Source organism: Periophthalmus magnuspinnatus, chromosome 2, assembly GCF_009829125.3.
Source record: "Periophthalmus magnuspinnatus isolate fPerMag1 chromosome 2, fPerMag1.2.pri, whole genome shotgun sequence".
Classification (NCBI taxonomy): domain Eukaryota; kingdom Metazoa; phylum Chordata; class Actinopteri; order Gobiiformes; family Gobiidae; genus Periophthalmus; species Periophthalmus magnuspinnatus.
The window spans coordinates 11,902,185-11,922,196 of record NC_047127.1 but is presented as its reverse complement, the minus strand read 5'-3'; the positions used below and the strand labels follow the sequence as shown (position 1 = coordinate 11,922,196).

Below are 20,012 nucleotides of genomic sequence, written 5' to 3'. Positions count from 1 at the left end.
TCAATATTAAAAGATGCACTGCGGAACTTTTCTTTGCCAGGAATCCACCACAATATGGCATTAAATCGATTTTGTTTAGGTCTGTAACTTGGCCTGGTGGTGTCGCTTACTTGTCTCCATGGAGATTGATCAGTTTGATGTGTTAAATACTGTGGAACATTCCAGGCAATAAAGCAACAACATTTCCATAGCGACAAGTAGGCGGCAGACACTCCATCAGAAAAGTTACACAGTGCATCTTTAGGCCATTTTGAAACATGCAATAGTGAAATGAAATGTAAATATTGAACAAGGTATGAAACAACTAAAATGCACATTATAATTTTAGTTTCTTGCCCGGACGCTAACATAGACTGTATATAGAAATGGACATAGCTAACCTGCTAGCATGGCGTTTTTTTTATTTCATTTTTCATCTGTGAATCAAGATATGAACATTAATTTCAGACAAATAAGGCGCCTTCTTTCCCTGAGGTCGCTCCTGCTAGCGTTAGGAAAAGGTTTGATTGACAGTGTTGCTAAGTGCCCGCTCCCTGCTGAACCCAACGGTGTGGATGGGAAGGGGCGTTACCTTCAACAGCCCTGCTCTGGATTTGCTCTTTGGTTGCTATGATACTTGCGGTCGGAACTCTGCTCCAAATTTCGCTCCTATAACTGCTAAACCCGATGAGCTTTATGTGACTGGAGCTGAACACTTTCGATCACATCACACTCACTTAGTCCACTTCTTTATACAGTCTATGGGCACTACAATCGATTTAAATCCACGCAAGAAAGAAATTTGAGAGATTTTAAATAGTATACTATGTTATGCTGTAATTATGTTAACGTTATGTTAGTTATTCATTAGTTAGTGTTAGAGAAAGTGCTGCTAGAGAAAGTGAAGGTTATCAGAGGTATAATACTCCCTACAACAGAAAGATAGCCAGAATCACAGAATATCTTTCTAAACTCTGCTACTATTATATAGCTTGACGTAATAATTAGACAAATAAAATTAAAACAAGTTAAAAGATATCCATACATTTGATGAGTGCTGGGTCCTGTAGTGTTGTAAATAAACTTCTCCTACATTAGAACTTCTGCCTCGTGTTTCTTCTCTTCAACTCTCAGGCTACTACCATTTAATCTACAACAGTTATTTAGCTAGTGATATGAGTATTTTACATATTTTGATATTTTAAATACATTCTTCAACTTGACAACAGCCCTAATTGCTCAAAATGAAAGAAGTTTGAGGCAAGAAAAACTTAAAAATCACCTACAAAACAACAAAAATAAGTGAATCCCTTCAAATGTGCACTTAAATAACAAAGGTAATAGTTGTGGACACATCCTGTATACAGCCCACACACGCTGTAAGTGCACGGCCAGTCACATTGGCCGCTCCACTAAACTTAACACCATCCCTCTCCCTCTCTGACCTGTCTCCTGTCTCTTTGTCTCGTCTGGCCTGAGCGCTATCGCAGGTACCACAGGCCCCGCGGGACCTGCAGATTACCCATGATCCTTCACTCCTCTGGGAGCGTTTAGGGCCAGCTGGGACAGACCTCACGGGGAGCAGTGTAACCAGCTGGAAACATCCCTCCTCCTCCACGTCCTCCTCCGCACCGGTGGCTATCAAAGTACAAGTTTGGCTTTTGTTCGGCTCAATTGGAAACTCTATTGGCTGGAAAGTAAGATTTGGAAATGTGAGAATATATAATCAGGCCGCAGGATTATTCACAACTACATCTGAATAATCACAATTAGTTTAGCAAAAAGTCTGCAGTTAAGTAATGCTCTGGTTTAGCCCTACTTTAGACCTCGTTTAGTCCTGGTTTAGTCCTGGTTTAGACCTTGTTTAGACCTTGTTTAGTCTTGGTTTAGTACTGGTCTAATCCCGGTTTAGTAACGATTTAGTCCTGGTCTAGTCCTGGTCTAGTCCTGGTCTAGTCCTGCTCTAGTCCTGGTCTAGTCCTGGTCTAGTCCTGGTCTAATCCTTGTTTACAGCCGTTTTAGTTTTGGTTTAGTCTTGGTTTAGACCTCATTTAGTGATAGTTTAGTCCTAGTTTAGTCCCGGTTAAGTCTTGGTTTAGATCTTGTGTAGTGATGGTTTAATCCTGGTTTATTTTTCATAATAAAAATTTGGATATAATCAATCAAAAAGTCTGCAATTACTTAGGGAATGCTTTTTGTAAATAATAAAATCTTTTTTTTTTGGTTTACACCTGGTTTGGTTCCAGTTTAGTCCTGGTTTAGTCCTGGTTTAATACAGCTGTATCTAAGGTTAGAATAAGCGGGGGAACCATGGGGGATTTTTGTCCTGTTTGTGGACCTGGTTTAGTCTTGGTTTAGTCTCGGTTTAGTCCTCTTTAAATTGCTGTTTAGTCCTGGTTTAGTTCTGGAAAAAAGTCCTGTAGTCATGTCATAATCCTGGTCTGGTTTAGTTCTGTTTGATTATCACAAACCTAATCCTAATCACTAAACACAGCTGATTGCACTACAGCATTAAGCATTTACCCCATAACTAGAGGATCCCTGGTTCAAGTCCACACCACATCACATTTAAAAGCACAACACCCAGACTGAATAAATGCATGAAATTCTCAATCATTTGTGTGACTAATTATGCAGAAAATGTTGTCATGCCTTAGGTCAAAGTCTAGACTCTAATAACAGCATTTAGCCAGTCTTTCCGCCATCTTGGTGTGCTCCTGTCATTTCACCTGTCACTTTCACCGTGGCACCTGTCGCCTCTGATGACTTTGACTTTGCAGCGTCCAAATATGTCCATCAAACGCTCAAAACGCCTCAACATCAGCTACAAGAAAATGTTTAATACAAGATTAAAGATGTTCTGTGGAACTTTATGGAGGGGGGGTCTCGCCTCCGTTACTGATTTGCCAAGAATGTTCCACAGTATGGCATTAACTGTATATCTTGTATTTATTCAGGTGGAAAAAACTAAACAACAACAACAACAACAACAAAACACTAGAACAATGGAACAATGGAAATCATGCATTCCTACTGTGAGTGGGCTTTCCTCTCAGAGGCTCTAACATGTAACTTGGACTTCTTTATCCCCATGGAAACAAGCAGGTAAGGCCAAGTTTCCAGGCAAACAAACAACATTTTCAAAATATATAAAATACTGGTCAATTACTAACAAAATTAAGAAATTGAAAACAAAGAATGATTGCTATGTTTGTTATTGTCCAAATTAGTAGTCATTAAATTCAGATTTAGTCTGGATTTTTACTAGATTTGCGGATAAGTTGCGATTAATCGGTTCACTAGTTACAGTTCTACTTCCATCCCGGTTGTTTTACTTTCTCTTAGACATTAAAAACAACACTTTAAGTTCCTCCTCTCCTCCTTCTGTTCCTCCTCCTCTCCTTCTCCTCTCCTCCTCCTCCTTCTCTTCCTCCTCTCCTCCGTCTCTGTATCCACTCTTTTTGACTGGCTCATACTTTTCCATTTTCCACATACAGCAGGTATATACTTTATACAGGTAGCAGCAGACCCCATTGGCTCTGCATGGCTGGACGCGCCTCCGACAACAGATGGCTATCCCAGTCAAGGCCGGGCCAGGGAGGAAGGGGGGAGAGGAGAGAGGGGAGAGGAGGGAGAAACAGAAGAGGGGGAGTTGAGAAGGGATAGAGATGGGGAAGAGGAGCAAAAGGGGGAAGGGGAGGTAGAGAGTGGGAGGAGGGAGAAGAGAAAGGGGAGAGAGAGGGAAGTGAGGGGGAAGAGAGAGGGGGGTATCTTTGCTCCCCTCTGCCCCAGGATGCTCAGGCGGGATAGTGAATTTCACACATCACAGAACCCCAGATCTTAAATCACAACAGAAACAAGCTCAACACATTATTAGTGTTTGGAGAAATATGGCTGAGGAAAGGGTAGAAATGAAACGGGGAGGAAGTTACACCTGGTTTAGACCTACTTAAGTCCTGGTTTAGACCTGGTTTGGACCTGGCCAAGTCCTATTTAGACCTGATTTAGTTGTAGTTTTTTAGACTTGGGGCTTAGGCATGGTGAAGTCTTGTTTAATCCTGGTTCAGTGCTGAATCATTCCTGGTTTAGTTCTGGTTTAGTCTCAGGATAAAGCGAGGATTAAACCAGGATTAAACTATAGTCCTGATGTAGTCCCTGGTTCACTTAGTCTTCAGTCCTGCTTCAGTCCTGGTTTAGTCCTGGTTTAGTCCTGGTTTAGTCTTGATTTAGAACCGGTTTAGTCCTAGTTTAGTCCTGGTTTAGACCTGATTTAGACCTGGTTTAGACCTGGTTTAATCCTGGTTTGATCCTGGTTCAGTCCTTATAGCTATAGTCCTGCTTTAGTCCTAGTTTAGTCCTGGTTCAGTCCTTTTGATGTTGTTATTTACACTTTGAGAGCCATATAAAGTTGATGATAGTTTTATAGCTGTGTTGAAGCAGGAGACCGGACCTTCAGAGTTACACCTTAAACCTTACACTGATGGATGAGAGGCAGTGAGTGTGAATCATGTCTGTGTGTAATGGTGCGTTCAGGGACAGTGGTGCGTTCAGGGACCGCGGGGGGTTAAGGTGCCTCCAGCAGAGTGCGCTATCTGTCACACAGGACATTAGAGGAGACCTACCTCATGTTTTTAAACACTTTTTTACATTAGTCTGGTGCTCAAAATAGTTTACTTTTACTTCTACTTCTACAACTTCTACTACTACTACTTTACAAACAGCTACTACAATACTTACAATACTACCACAACTACTACTCATTCGATCACTCTGCTACTACTTCATTATAAACATTTTGTAGTGGTTCAATATAATTCCTCACTAACTTTATGCATTCTGAGCATCCTAATTATTCACCATGATGACTTCATAAGCATTTTTCACAACTCTCAGAGACCAGAAGGAAGTTTGCTGTCACGGTGAAGCTCATCTTTTTGATTGTGTTTAAATGTGTGCACTCTGGGTTTTCTTTATTTGTGGGAGCAGCCCTATACTCCACACAGAGCCCTGAGGTAAGATGACCAGCTCCTGAGTAACACTGAGGGAACAAGTAAAGTAACACTGAGGGAACAAGTAAAGTAACACTGGGAGAACAAGTAAAGTAACACTGAGGGAGCAAGTAAAGTAACACTGAGAGAACAAGTAAAGTAGCACTGAGGAAACAAGTAAAGTAACACTGAGGGAGCAAGTAAAGTAACACTGAGGGAGCAAGTAAAGTAACACTGAGAGAACAAGTAAAGTAACACTGAGGGAACAAGTAAAGGAATGCTGAGGGAACAAGTAAAGTAACACTGAGGGAACAAGTAAAGTAACACTGAGGGAGCAAGTAAAGTAACACTGACAGAACAAGTAAAGTAACACTGAGGGAACAAGTAAAGTAACACTGAGGGAGCAAGTAAAGTAACACTGACAGAACAAGTAAAGTAACACTGAGGGAACAAGTAAAGTAACACTGACAGAACAAGTAAAGTAACGCTGAGGGAGCAAGTAAAGTAACGCTGAGGGAACAAGTAAAGTAACACTGAGGGAGCAAGTAAAGTAACACTGAGGGAGCCAGTAACACAGAGAACAAGTAAAGTGACACTGAGGGAGCAAGTAAAGTAACACTGAGGGAACAAGAAACACTGAGGGAACAAGTAAAGTAACGCTGAGGGAACAAGTAAAGTAACACTGAGAGAACAAGTAAAGTGACACTGAGGGAACAAGTAAAGTAACACTGAGGGAACAAGTAAAGTAACACTCAGGGAACAAGTAAATTAACGCTGAATTAAAGTAACGTTACAAGTAAAGTAACACTGAGGGAGCACTAATATAAAAGTTTACATTTACAAACACTAAACATTCACGACACTCTGACACTTATTTATCATATTTGTCATGGCAGAGTCCTTCTCCTGTGTCAGGCTTATCAGTGTGGCCCAGGGGAAACTACCTCCCTCTCTCTCCCTCACACTTTTCTTCTTCTTCCATCCTCCTCTCTCCCTCTCCTTTCCCCATCCCCTTGTTCCTCTCTCTCTCTACCTATCTCTATCTTATTCCTTCTCTCCCCTCCTCCTCTCTTCCTTCCTCTTCTCTTCCCACACCTCCCTGTCTTTTACTCCTCTTCTGTCTGTTCCTCCCAACTCCTCTCTCTATCTCTCCCCCTCTCCTCCCTTCATTCTCACCCCTCCCTCTCTTCCCCTCTCTATCTTATTTGCCCACTTTCTCCTCTCTCTCCCTCCCTCTTCTTTACCCACACCCCTCTCTCTCTCATCTCTCTTCCCTTCTCTCTCTCACCCCTCCCTACCCAGCTCTATCTTACTTTCCTCTGTTTCTCCATCCCCTTTCTCTACCCACACCTCTCTACCTCTATCCCTCTCCTCCGTTCTCTCTCTCACCCCTCCCTCTCTATCTTTCTTTCCTTCTACCCCACAGTCCCCTCCTCCTCTCTCCCTCCTTCTCCTCTCTCCTCTCTCCCCCCTCTCTTTTCTGACTGACATGCATCTCTAGTTCAGTCTCGGCGCTCCCGTCCCGTAGCGACAGTGAACGCACCGCGGAGCACGTCGCCGGGTTAGCGCTGCTCCCAGTAGATTAAAGCCACACTTCGGTAAATCCACTAAATCTGACACTTGACTTGAGAGACGAGAGGAGCTGGAGACGCTGCATGTAAATACTGCGACTGCTAATACTACTACACGGAATGACAACGCGTACGGGCTAGCATCGCTGTTTAAATACCCCATTTAAAGGCGCACTATGTAACTTTTCTAAGGGTTAACACATGGTAAATAGTTAACACACATATTTATATTTAAGATTTGACTTAAAACTTTTTTTTTTTATTTGGATGAAGTTTATAATGGTACTTCCTGGTTGAACACGGGCAGCAGATGTGGAGGTAATTCTATAAGTGTTACCTAGCAACCATAATGTAAACAAGGACCAAAACACATCTAAATTACACAATAGTTATGATTAGACTGATAAAAATACATGGCAGCAGCGTGATACAAATTCAGATGTTTCAGTAGTGTTGTAGAGAAACAAAGTTGAATTTGGATGTTTTTTTTCATAATAATAATAACCACCATTATAATCATCATCATAATAAAATGCACATGTCCAAAGTCGATTTACACTGAAATCACTCCCTAAACATCAATACTACAACTACAGTACTACTACTGCGGCAGAGTGATGGAAGTGCGGCTGCCAATCTGCGCCATCCACCCCTCCGAAAAGAACAAACTGGAAATGAACTGAACTGTTGAATTTGAAGATGAATGCTCAGACTCCCAGCTCGCCAACTTACATGTCTGATAAACAATTGGTAAACTAAAACTGGAAAATACACCAGCAAAACAAATCAAAAATACAATCAAGTTGCTATAATCTGTTTCATTCTTGTTTAGTCGGTGTTTATGTCAGTCCATGCCACCATATTAACAAATATAAAGTCTTAAAATGCTAAAGATAACGAGAAGGAATCAACAAAACTACAGAACACATCAAAATAAAACTGCTATGATCAATTTCTTTCTTGTTCTTTTCCACATTAAGTCAGTTTAGTTAAGTCAATCCACACTATAAGAGAATAAATACTACAAAAAACATTGCATTACAAGTCTATTAAGTTTTGTTTTTTTATTTAAAGACCACTTTACTAGACTGTTGGTGCTAAAACATGCCTGCATTTCTAGTCTTAAGCAACTGCAAAAGATATTGGGAATTCACATTTCAACAATAAGAACTTTTTTAGACAAAAAATACCAAAAAATGCTCGGATTTCAAGTTTTAAGCATCTCTGCACTCATTCCAGGTATTCAAGTGAAATCGAAACTTGTACCTTTGCGTTCAGACCTCTTTTTCCTCCTCCGTTTACACCTGCGCCGCACGAGGCAGACCATGGCCGGATCCAGGAGCAAAACCATGTCCTAAGATCTCTTTAAGACCCCTTCAAGCCCTGGTTTAGTCCTGGTTTAGTCCTGGTTTAGTCCTGGTTTAGTCCTGGTTTAGTCCTGGTTTAGTTCTGGTTTAGTCCTGGTTTTAATACTGGTTTAGTATTGTTCTAGTCCTGTTTTTAATTTTGTTTTTTGTATTGTTTTTAGTCCTGGTTTAGTCCTGGTTTTACTCCTGGCTTAGTCCTGTTTTTTGTGCTGGCTTAATCCTGGTTTGAGTCTTTGTTTTAGTCCTGGTTTAGTCCTGGTTTAGTCCTCTCGCTGTGTACAAAGCCAGAGCTAGTACCAGACTGACTGCATGTGCTGCTAAACGCCTGTCAAACCTAAGGCCCCTCCCTCACAGAAAACCCAGAGACCTGTTTTGTTGTGGTTTAGACCATACGGAAGCTCTCAAGGGACAAAAGACATACTTCACAAGACAATAAACGATTTGGAAGACGTTCAATTTCAGGGATTTGAAGGGGGAAAAAAACAACATCAGATTTTGTTGTGGTAAAGGATTATTTCAAACCCTATGCATTTTACGCCTTCAGTGTAAAAATGCATTATCTCCTTCATGGTTTATCGTCATTTATATTTTTTTTATCACATATTTTTGAATGAAAAAAAAAGTATCAAATGTTAATTGAGTGTTCATGTGCCATTTTATCTGTAGTTTGACCCTTAAGGGCTACCACAGGACTAGAAAATAGCAAACTGAATGCATACGATACACCACTTTCAGGGTGTATTCAAGCGAACAAATGCATATATAATGTAATATAATAATGTAGTATAAATGTATAAACTACAATTATGAAATCAGTTGTATTTGTGTTCATATATTTTAATACCTCTAAATTATTTCACTCTTAATTTGCATAATTTAAATTAAAAAAAAATCAAAAGTCCAAACTCAGATCAGACTAAATAAAAATGAAAGCAGTTCTATGTGAAATCTGCCCCTGCTGTTTGAAAGCGAGCACTGCCCTCTGGTGGTCAGGTGTAAGTATTGCTATTAACAAATACTATAAACTAAAAGCATTTATCAATACAAAATGTTATATTGGCTTGTAGATAATATTATGGTGTGTCCAGATTTAGTTTTGATTCTTGTTACTTTAATTATTTCGGAACAGGTGCAAAAGTAATCTAATCTAGTCTAGTATTTTGCACCTAAATGCACCATAAAAAGCAATTTCCCTCATTCTGTTTCTTTAAGCATCACCACCTTACCGTACGTTTGCATATTTTCCAGAACAGTGTAAACTTGGCTAGAATGCACTGTACCAAATTTCACAGGAAACTACTGTGAAAACATAATCAGTACAATGGACACTACCCGTCAGGGGAGGGCGATATGCCAAAAAACGTCATTTCACATTCAATCACATTTTCTTCAAGCCCATTTTCTTAAATAATACATGCAGAACAGTGAAACAAACATAAAGCTGTTTTCATTCCTATGTTGCGTCTTTGCTCTATAATTTAAATGCAACCCTACATGAAAGTGTTCAGAGTATTCAGAACACAGTACTCTGATTGGACCATGTATCTGAATACTTTACAAAATATATTTTAATGTAGGTATTCAGTATTCTGTAACTAAATACATTTTCTGTAACTAAATACTTTTTCCCATCAGAGTATCTTTTATACAGTCTTTAAGAAATAGCTAAAGCATCTGCTGTTTCTGAAAAATAACTCTTTACTGTGATTGGTTAAATCCACCTGTCAATCACTTGGAGCATGATGGAGGCTGACCAGTAGAAGAAGCGGGTGGGATAAATCTCTGTTTTTAACTACAGCATTAAACAAAAAACAAAAGTCAGACCTCCTTTTTATCTCCATCCTGCTCAGAGCTACTTTCAGTATCCACAACACAAGCTACTATCCTTATAAAACCTAAAAGAAAAAAAAAGACAAACTACTGACCTCGTGTTGAATTTATGTCACGAACTTCACCTCAAAACGTGATCTGTAAAACAAGAGAACATATGATCAAAATGAGTACAGAAATATCTGTAGTAGGGCTGTCGAAAGTATCAAAAATTAGATACTAACTACTACTGTCGAAATTGAGTTGAAATGCTAACACTAATATGAAGGATCAGTGTGCAGGGTGTTGTGGCAGGATACGACCACTAGAGGGCGGAATTGTACTTTCATTTATTCTATTTCCTTTATGACAGTGAGGAGAGGATTTCAGGACAAGATTTTTTAATTAAAAATCTGAGGCTGGAGGAATAACACAGTAATAACTATGTATCAATTACATCTCATCTGATTAGTTTTAATAAAATGTTTTTCTTCATGATTTCAATAATAAGATAAGAGGGAATAAATATGCTACATATTGGTGCAAATGTGTGTAGTTAAAAGTTTTACACAGAACAAGAACAAGAATGGGTTTATAAGATTATATAAGTTAAAGGTGCACTGTGTAACTTTCCTGGTGGAGTTATTGTTATTGTACTGTTATTGCGTTGCCTAAAAGTTTGCTAAGTACAGAATTAAACTTATCTATCTCCATAAAAACAAGCAGGTGGCCCCCGCTCGCAGTAACAATGCATGTTTTTCAAGGTATTTTTTCAACAATTAAACCTTTAAATTGAATAATACATTTACTGACATTCTGTGGAACATTTTAAGCAAAGAGAGAACATCTCCATGACGACAAAAAAGTGATGGATCCCCTGAACAATTAGAGCATTTGAGTGGATTTAGCTCTCAACTATTATTTCAAAACTAATCTGTATCTAAAATCATATTCAAAACAAACCTCACGGCTGGTTAAAAATGCTGTACCTGATTTTTACTGACTTAAAAACATCAAGAATTTGTTCATTTTAAACAGTTTGCAGTGGTCCAAAGTTATTCCTCACTTACCTTATGCATCCAGAGAATCCTAATTATTCATCACGATGAGTTTAAAATCGCTTTTCACAACTTTCAGAAACCAGAGCAGAGTTTTGTCATCACGGTAACGCTAACAACAACTATCACGCGCACTTCCTGATTCCCGGACAAGACAATGCTGGACAGAATGCAGACAGCACACAGCACACTTATTTTGACCTCGAGAGCTCCTTATACAGTATATCTGTACTGGAGCGAGACACATTTTGCTCAAATACACAGGGAAAAAATCAGATAGAGCCACTTTAAGTATGTCTCTCCACCTCCCTCCTTCTCTCCCTCCTACTCTCTCTCTCTCCCTATCACCATCTGGACTCCAAACCACTTGAAGTCCTGGATTATCCTTAAAAACTCCACCTCCGAATTTTAATTTACGGAAACGTGATTAGATTTTAGCCCTCGCCGATTTGAAGCTCACTCGACATAGCAGAGATTAGCTGTGGTTAGCACGCATTGTTTTATATAATACAGCTTAAGATAACTGGATAAGGGTTTAAGTAGCAACAACATCTGTCAACAACTGGCTTTGGGACTGTTTCAGTGATTTAGGCTTAATAGTACAACACACCTGTTTTATATGCAGCTAACTAGGACGGATGTAAGGATTATAAACCAGGTCTAAACCAGGTCTAAACCAGGTCTAAACCAAGTCTAAACCAAGTCTAAACCAAGTCTAAACCAGGTGTAAACCAGGTCTAAACCAGGTCTAAACCAGGATTAAACTGGGGACTAAATTTGGACTAAATTAGGACTAAACCAGGACTAAACATGGACCAAAGTACCTAATTGCAGACTGGAAACTCCCCAGAAGAGCTACACAAAACCAACACTAAAACCAGGACTTTCTCAGGTCTAAACCAAGTCTAAACCAGATCTAAACCAGGTCTAAGCCAGGTGTAAATCAGATCTAAACCAGATCTAAACCAGGTCTAAACCAGGTTTAAACCAGGTCTAAACCAGGTCTAAAACCAGGTCTAAACCGAGTTTAAGATCAGTCTAAACCAGGTCTAAACCAAGTCTAAAGCAGATCTAAACCAGGTTGAAACCAGGTCTAAACCAGGTCTAAATTGACCTTAAACCGAGTTTAAACCAGGTCAAAACCAGATATAAACCAGGTCTAAATCAAGATTAAACTACAGACTAAACTAGGACTAAATCAGGACTTAACCTGGACCAAAGCACCTGATTGCAGATGGGGAACTCCTCAAAAACAGGCCGAAACAAGGTCTATACTGGGTCCAAACAGGACTAAACCAGGTTTAAACCAGGACTATATCGAGCCTAAACCAGGATTAAATCAGGTAACAGTTTCCAGTGCTGAAATATATAAATACGGAAACAAAACATTGAAAATTAAGTAAATGATGTTTGCAAAAATAAGAAACGTCACAATTATTAATACTATAAATCATATGAATTAATAATAGCTGCCAACTGTGAGCTGAAAAAATCTAAAACCACTTCCATGACATCGACATTTTGGTTCGTAATTTGTTTTTGTGAATAAATGGATTTAGTGAAGCAGCGCTATAGCAGAGTGACATCGATTTAAAAGAACAATCTCCAAACCCTATGCATTTCATGGTTGTAATTTATTCCCTAACAAGAGTCTGTTAAACATCTGCAGAACTCATCTTTTTGTACACGTGAGGGTGAAGAATGCAGTTACAGAGACATTGTTTACACAGAGGAGCAGGGGAGGACACAGGACAGAAATATCCCACAATACACTGCTGCGGTGAGGGATGGCGATGAGAGGGCGCACCTGCGAGGCGGTCGGGGCATTCATCAAAACTGAGCTCAGCAAATAACAAGGACTTACATAGAAATACACAGAGGTCATGTAGTTAGCAAAAGATACGGAGGAATTATTATAGTTTAAGTCCCTTATGCATTCAGAGCATCCTAATTATTCACCATGATGAGTTTAGAAGCTTTCAGAGGCAGGTTTTTGAGTCACGGTAAACAACAACTAGCATGCTAACAGCTTAACTTCCTGGTTCACACACAGTAAAACACTTTATAATTAGATATAGATTTTAGTCTCTTTTTTTTTTGGTCAGCTTTAGGTCAAACTTGGTAAATTTGCAGCTTTCTGGCCAAAAACGTCTAAATCTAACTTCGTGCTGCCTTCAGTGGCCTCTGTAATTTCCCGTAGTTGGTGACATCACACAGGACTGCCCTAATAACAGCTTGGTGTGTCTGATTACAAACACCTGGCTGCAGGAGCGGAGTTTGAAGTGTGGATATCAGTTACGCCAATCGCACTGTTCCTTATACCCTCAGGCCCCGCCCCTCCTCCCCTGTCACTCTCCCCTTTAGTCCTCCAGACCCCGCCCCTCGTCCCCCCTCACTCTCCCCTTTAGTCCTCCAGACCCCGCCCCTCGTCCCCCCTCACTCTCCCCTTTAGTCCTCCAGACCCCGCCCCTCGTCTCCCCTCACTCTCCCCTTTAGTCCTCCAGACCCCGCCCCTCGTCTCCCCTCACTCTCCCCTTTAGTCCTCCAGACCCCGCCCCTCGTCTCCCCTCACTCTCCCCTTTAGTCCTCCAGGTACTGCCCAGTTTAGCAGCTATATTTGAAATGTGGTTGTGGTGTTAAGTCGCACTTTAAAAACTCGAGATGAGAGACAGACAGAGAGAGAGAAGAGAGAGAGAAGAGTGAGACAGAGAGAGAGAGACAGAAGAGACAGATAGAGAGAGAAAGAGAGAGAGACAGACAGACAGAGATAAAGAGGAAGGAGAAGAGAGAGAGAGACAGGCAGAGAGAGACACAGAGAGAGAGATAGACAGAGAGAGACCGGGAGAGAGGAGAGGGAGAAAAGAGAGAGACTGAGATGAAGAGGAAGAAAGGAGAAGAGAGAGACAGACAGACACACACACACACACAGAGAGAGAGAGAGAAACAGAGAGAGACAGAAACTAGTGATTTACACAGGACTGTGTTAGGTCCATAAAAGAGCATCAGTCTGAAGCAGAGGAACAGAACAACACAAACATCTATTCAACTGCACTGAACGTGATTCTACTGTGAGTGCTGTGCCAGTACTGCAGTAGTAGGAGTAATAATACTAATAGTAGTAATAGTAGTGGCAGTTATCTAGTAGTAGTAGAAATTAAAGCAATACTCTAACTTCATGTCACCTACATGATTAGATGGAAATATAAAGTTAAGACAAATACTCCATAGAACATTCTCCATAGATAAGGAGCAGTAGCAGTGGATTATGCCATAGCCCCCTCCAGGCCAAATTAGAGCCAGGTTTGTGGAGATGCAAGCCCGCTCACAGTAAGGACGTCTGAACGTGCTTTTATTTTAGTCACGTTTATTTATATTTTTGCAAAAAAGTCACACAGTGGGGCTTTAAAGTAAAAGTTGCAGACAACAAAATAAAATACTTTAACCACTATTATTCATCTACCCCAAACTGCACAAGTATAGCCCCCAACTGATCCTGACTTGACAAAACCTGACTCTGGTGGACGTGCTCTGACCCTGTGTGAGGTTTAGCTGCAGAGAGGGAGACCCCATCAACATGTGACCTTATCTGTCCTCCACTGCAGAGAGAGAGGGGGGGGGTGCCTAAAGAGATGGGACCACCACGGCTAAACATGAAAAGAGAGACAGGGAGAGAGGGAGGGAGGGGACAGAGGGAGGGAGAGAAAGAGAGGGAGGGAGAAAAAGGAGACTAAACTAAAAAGACAGGACCACCAATAACCCAGTAAGCTGAACAGAAACACAGAGCAGACTCCATTAGAGGACAACAGTATTACTCTATCTATGTAGTAGGGCTGCAATCTTTTGCCTGGAATGTTTTACAGTATGGCATTAAATATATCTACCTCTACAAAGACAGTCATGCGCCACCACTAGGCCAAGTAGCTGTCTTTAGCAAGAAAAAAGTCTGTATTTATTTAACTGCAATATGCATTTGTCCTTGTTTTTCCACATATCTGTTGCTAATTCAAATTCCGGTTTATTCCCGTTTCTCACCTCGCTCCAGACGGATTCGGAGCATCCATAACCTACTTTCATACATTAGCATATTTTATTTTTTATTTTTATTTTTTTCTCGAGGTGAAGAGATGTTACAGAGCTGACAGGAGACGCGTGAGGCTACAGCGTCAGCACAAATCGGATTTTCAGGTCAACGTGATGACACTGAATGCACCACTACACACCAGTGTAAAGATACTGATGATACTACTGCAGGATGTGAGCGCCAAGAGTATTTGATAAACACAGAGAGTTTGGGCAATAGTTCTACTTTTACAGTGTATTTTAATGTTAGCTTAATGCTAGTTAAACATGTACATTAAAGTTGGATTGAAAACATCTAAAGCCTAATACCACTACTACTACTACTTCTACTACTGCTACTGCTATCACTACTACTACATACACTACCAGTCAAAAGTTTGGACACACTCTTTTTTTTTCTTTATTTGTACTACTTTTTATGTTTTATATAATACAGAATATATGAAGAAAAATATATGGAATTATATGGTAAAGAAAAAAAGTTAAATAACTAAATAATTTTAAACTACTTTGAGGATATAAAATATGAAAAAAATATTTAGTAGTTATTTAATGTTTTTTTTCTTTACTGAATAATTCCATATATCTTACTTGATATATTTGATGTCTTCTGTTCGTATATAACATGTAGAAAGTAGAAAAAAAAGAAAGAAAAGAAACTCTAATATATTACACATTAGAAAACTGTGTGTCAAAAATAAATAAATAAATAAAATATTGTGTAAATGATAATGCGAAAACAGTACATTTGAAATCAAATATTCTACCAAAGACATACAGTGTACTTCATAGGTCCTGCACTCACGGCAGACTGGCACTTTATTTATTTACAACTTAACCCTGAATGATCCACTGGGACAAATACACTGTGTTTTTAGCATTTAGCCCAGAGCACTAAGAGTCATATAAGACTCATATAGGTTTGTTGACCTATTGGTAAACTATTTCTAAATGTTTCATGAATAATTATTTAAATATAAAACACAAGTATGTATACTTTATCTTGAAAAATAACTCAAAAATCATAGTTGTACTTTCAAATTAAAAGCACAGGTAAAGATGATTAGAATCGCCATCAATAATTTGTTAACTACAATAACAATTTTCAAATTTCAAACTTTATTAATTACTGTTACAGTGGCAGAGTAGTTAGCCTTCCAACCAGTGTTCTCTCACCACCACCATGGAACTAAACCAGGACCAAACCAGGACTAAACCAGGACTAAACCAGGACTAAACCAGGAATCACGTTTCAGAACACGTTTCAACAGATTTAAACTTTGAGCAGGTTTATGCAGAATAACACAGGAGATGTTGTTGTTTGTGGAGGAAGTGATGGCACTTGAAAAACTGCAGTCTTAGTGATTGTCTGAAAATCACAGTTTGTGTTCATTCAAACTGTGATTTCAGTTGGATTGTGATTAATCTTGCAGCTCCATTTCCAACCACAAACGTCCTGTTTTATACATGTAATATCTGAAGGGTAAGTGTGAAGCCCTTAAGCTTCTCGAGGTGCCAAAATTGGGATAAAAATAGCAGACAGTTGACAGTTGGTCCCGAGCGATGCAGCGCACAAACTCAAAACACAAGGAAAGTCGTGATCGGAATAAACCTGAATTTGAAATGATTCCTGCATGGGGAATCCTACAAAGGGCTGCGGTATTCCCTTATGTTTAACAAGAGGACATGGAATACTCAAGTCTGGTATAGTCAAACTATATGTTTAAAAGGTCCTGGTCTAAGTCCTGGTCTAAGTCCTGGTTTAGTATTAGTTTGAGTCCTGGTCTGAGTGCTGGTTTGAGTCCTGGTTTGAGTCCTGGTTTGAGTCCTGGTTTGAGTCCTGGTTTGAGTCCTGGTTTGAGTCCTGGTTTGAGTCCTGGTCTGAGTCCTGCTTTCAGTCCTGGGTCTAGTCCTGGGTCTAGAAGTCTTTAGCCCGCCTTAGTGGTCTTACTTTAGTCCTGGTTTAGTCCAAACCGTGTAAATTCACCCATAGCCTTAAAATTAAAATAAGCCAAAAATTCTACAAATGATCCAAGAATTTTTCATAACTTAAACCCACTTCAAAGTCATCAGTGACAGGTACACGACGCAGCGTATGTCCCTAGAGGGCTTCCATACTCGCATCTGCATCTCAATAAAACATGAGGGGGGAGAGAGGGGGGAGGGGTCAGAGGAGGGAGGAGGAAGAGGAGGACAAGGAGGAGGAGAGGGGGAATGGGGGAGTATAGAAATGTGTTTTGTGAGTTGTCAGCAAACTGTCCCCATGACCGAATCAAGACAAACACGCGAAGATACGAGCTCGGACAGGAGATCGAAAGAGAGAGGGAGAAAGAGAGAGAAGGAGAGAGGGGGTAAGGAAGACAGATAGGGAGAGAGAAGGGGAGAGAGAGGAAGAGGGGGAGTAAGGAAGAGAGATGATGGGAAGGAAGAGAGGGAGGGGAGAGAGACAGAGAGAAAGTCAGAAAGAGAGGGGAGGTAATGAAGAGAGGAAGAGAGATGGGAGAGAGGAGGATGAGCAAGAGAGAGAGGGTGGGGGAGAGAGAAGGAAGAGAGACATAGAAAAACTGAAAAAGGGAAGGAGAAAGAGAAAGGGGAGAGAGCGTGAGGAGAAAGAGAGTTGGTGGGAAAGAGAGAAAGAGAGAGCAAGAGAGAGGGGAGAATAGAGAGAGAGAGGAGATCAAAAGAGAGGGAAAGAGAGAAGGGAGGTATACAGAGAGACGGGGAGGAGGGGAGGTTCTCAAGCTCTGGTGCAGTCCCCACTAGTGGTTGTTTTGTCTTTATACCTTATTATTAAACTGTATATTTTCTTGATATAAGTGCATTAGAAATAAACCACATCCATCTCACAGCAACTGCACATTTATCACTGTGGGACGGCGCTCGCTCACATCGATCAGGAAAAGGCAGAACGTCATGACGAATACTTGATTTTTGAATTGATTTGAAAATCTGACTGGTCAAAGCGTCACTAAAGCAGAACGAAAAATCAAACATCCAGTTCGGAGAAAAGCACAGACCTCTTTCCCTCCACAAATGCACACAGTGCCCCCCTCTGCACGATTAAAGACACTTAGACATTTAGTTTGACTTGAGTACTGAGTTAGTCTGAGTCTAGTTTGATTCTAGTTGTGGTTCAGTCCTGGTTTAGTCCTAGTAACACGGCAAAATTCCATCATAAGTTCTGTCTAAAAATCTCCACATAATTCCAAATATTATCCAGTTTAAACCTTCACACAGAAAAACATTTTAAATTTCATCTTCAGCGCTTATAAACAACCTCTCCTTCTCCTTTCATTTGGAATCATCCAGTGTGTTTGAACTATGACCTTTGCCCTCTGAACCGCTGCGCTGTCATAGTGGCTGGGGGCCTATGACGTTCGGGAGCTGACAAGAGACTTTCAACTTTCAACCTTATTATTGTCCCAAAGGAAATTGATTTGCAGCAGTGTCAGACATACAGCGACCGTACACTGCAATAACACACTTGATCACACTTATAGATGCAGAAGTACACTCCCTTTAAAATAGGCACAAAACCAAGAAAATATGAGCACATTTCACCAGCGCTGACCCGAGCTACAGCAGAGCATTCATTCTGGTTATGGTTCAGAGATAAGGACGTCCCAGCTCTCTGGTCTGATCTGGGGCATTCTCAGCCGCTCAAGAACAGGCTTTGCTGCTCTGTCTTGCAGATGGCATCAGTGTTTGGTTCAAAGCGTAGAGCATTGTCAATAACTATCCCCACGGATTTATATTCAGGGAAACGCAACTTCTTTTCCCTGGATTACAGACGGAGTGCCACTAGACTTTCGAAAATCTATCAGTATGTCTTTTGTGTTGGGCCATCACTCATCTGTTTAGAGACTTGTGACTGTATCGTTCCGGAAGTGCCGCTTATCAAAAGTTTCTGCAGTCATTTGTATACAAAATAAAAAGCAAAGAGGATAAAACACAACCCTGTGGAGATCCACAGATACAGTCTTGAACATGATACATTTACTTTTAACGCTTTTCTGCATGATACGAAAATCACAATCCAACCAACAAGGGTAAAATCCAGATCAAAAAGGGAAATTAATTTCTCAGCCAGTAAATAAGGATGTGTAGTACTGAAGGTCTGTGAGCATGGCTTTTCGGGGTTTCCAAATGCCTCACTAAAACATTCAACAGTCAAGTCAAGGTAGCATCTTCAACGCCGCTGTGTGTGAAGTGCATTGGGTCTAGCTTGTTCTGCACCTGATTTAAATTGTGCTGCTTCACCAGCTTTTCGAAGCTAAGTGCCACTGGGCTAAAGTCATTAAGACCTTTTGGGTAGGTGCATTTGACAACAGGAACAACAGTAGAATGTTTCCACACATCAGCCACTGTCTGAAGAACGGGAGGCTGGGTAAATATACCACTCAAATGGGACATGGCACAAGACCTCAGCACACAACCTGAGATCCAGTCAGGACCACGGCTCGTATTGATTTTAGTCTGTTTCCACCTCAGCACATTCAGTGTTGAAGAAAGAACTGTCCCTGTACTCACTCCCATTTCATCACAGAAATCATTTGAATCAAATTTCAGATAAAAACTATTCAATTCATTTGCCGATTTTCAGTTAGAATTGAAACCATCTCAAAAAATGTTTCCTTTTTTCCTCCAAACGTGTCATAGATTTCAAACTTCTTTCCACACAGACTTGAGGTCAGACTCACAGAATTTCCAATCAATTTTTCTTTTATACTCTACTTGAGATTATTTTTTTTATCTCAGCACGGATCACTTTTGTTATTCTGGTAAGCTCTGCCTTGTCCCCCGTTTTCAAGATGGTTCGCTTCTCCTTAACAGTTTCTTCAGCTCCTTTGTAACACAGAGCTACTTGTTACTGGCATAATGTCATTCCTACAAAAACAGTATTCTCCTATCAACACAAAAGGAGACGTAAGTGGACACAGGAGACATAGGCAGATATAAGCAGACACAGGAGACACAGGAGACATAGGAGACATAAGCAGATACAGGCAGACATAGGAGACATAGGAGACATAGCAGACATAGGAGACATAGGAGACATAAGCAGATATAGGCAGACATAGGAGACATAGGAGACATAGGAGGCATAGGAGGCATAGGAGACATAGGAGACATAAGCAGATATAGGCAGACATAGGAGAC

At 40.4% G+C, this 20,012-nt stretch overlaps 1 protein-coding gene across 1 annotated transcript in view; it reads right to left on the bottom strand.

The window, feature by feature from the left end:
• The window catches only part of LOC117380542 (double-stranded RNA-specific editase 1-like), a 73,822-nt gene that overhangs the window by 21,822 nt on the left and 31,988 nt on the right, over window positions 1-20,012 (bottom strand). The window contains exon 2 of the mRNA XM_033977378.2: window positions 9,831-9,873. The gene's annotated coding sequence lies outside the window, so the exon portion shown is untranslated. The remainder of the gene's footprint in view (window positions 1-9,830; window positions 9,874-20,012) is intronic.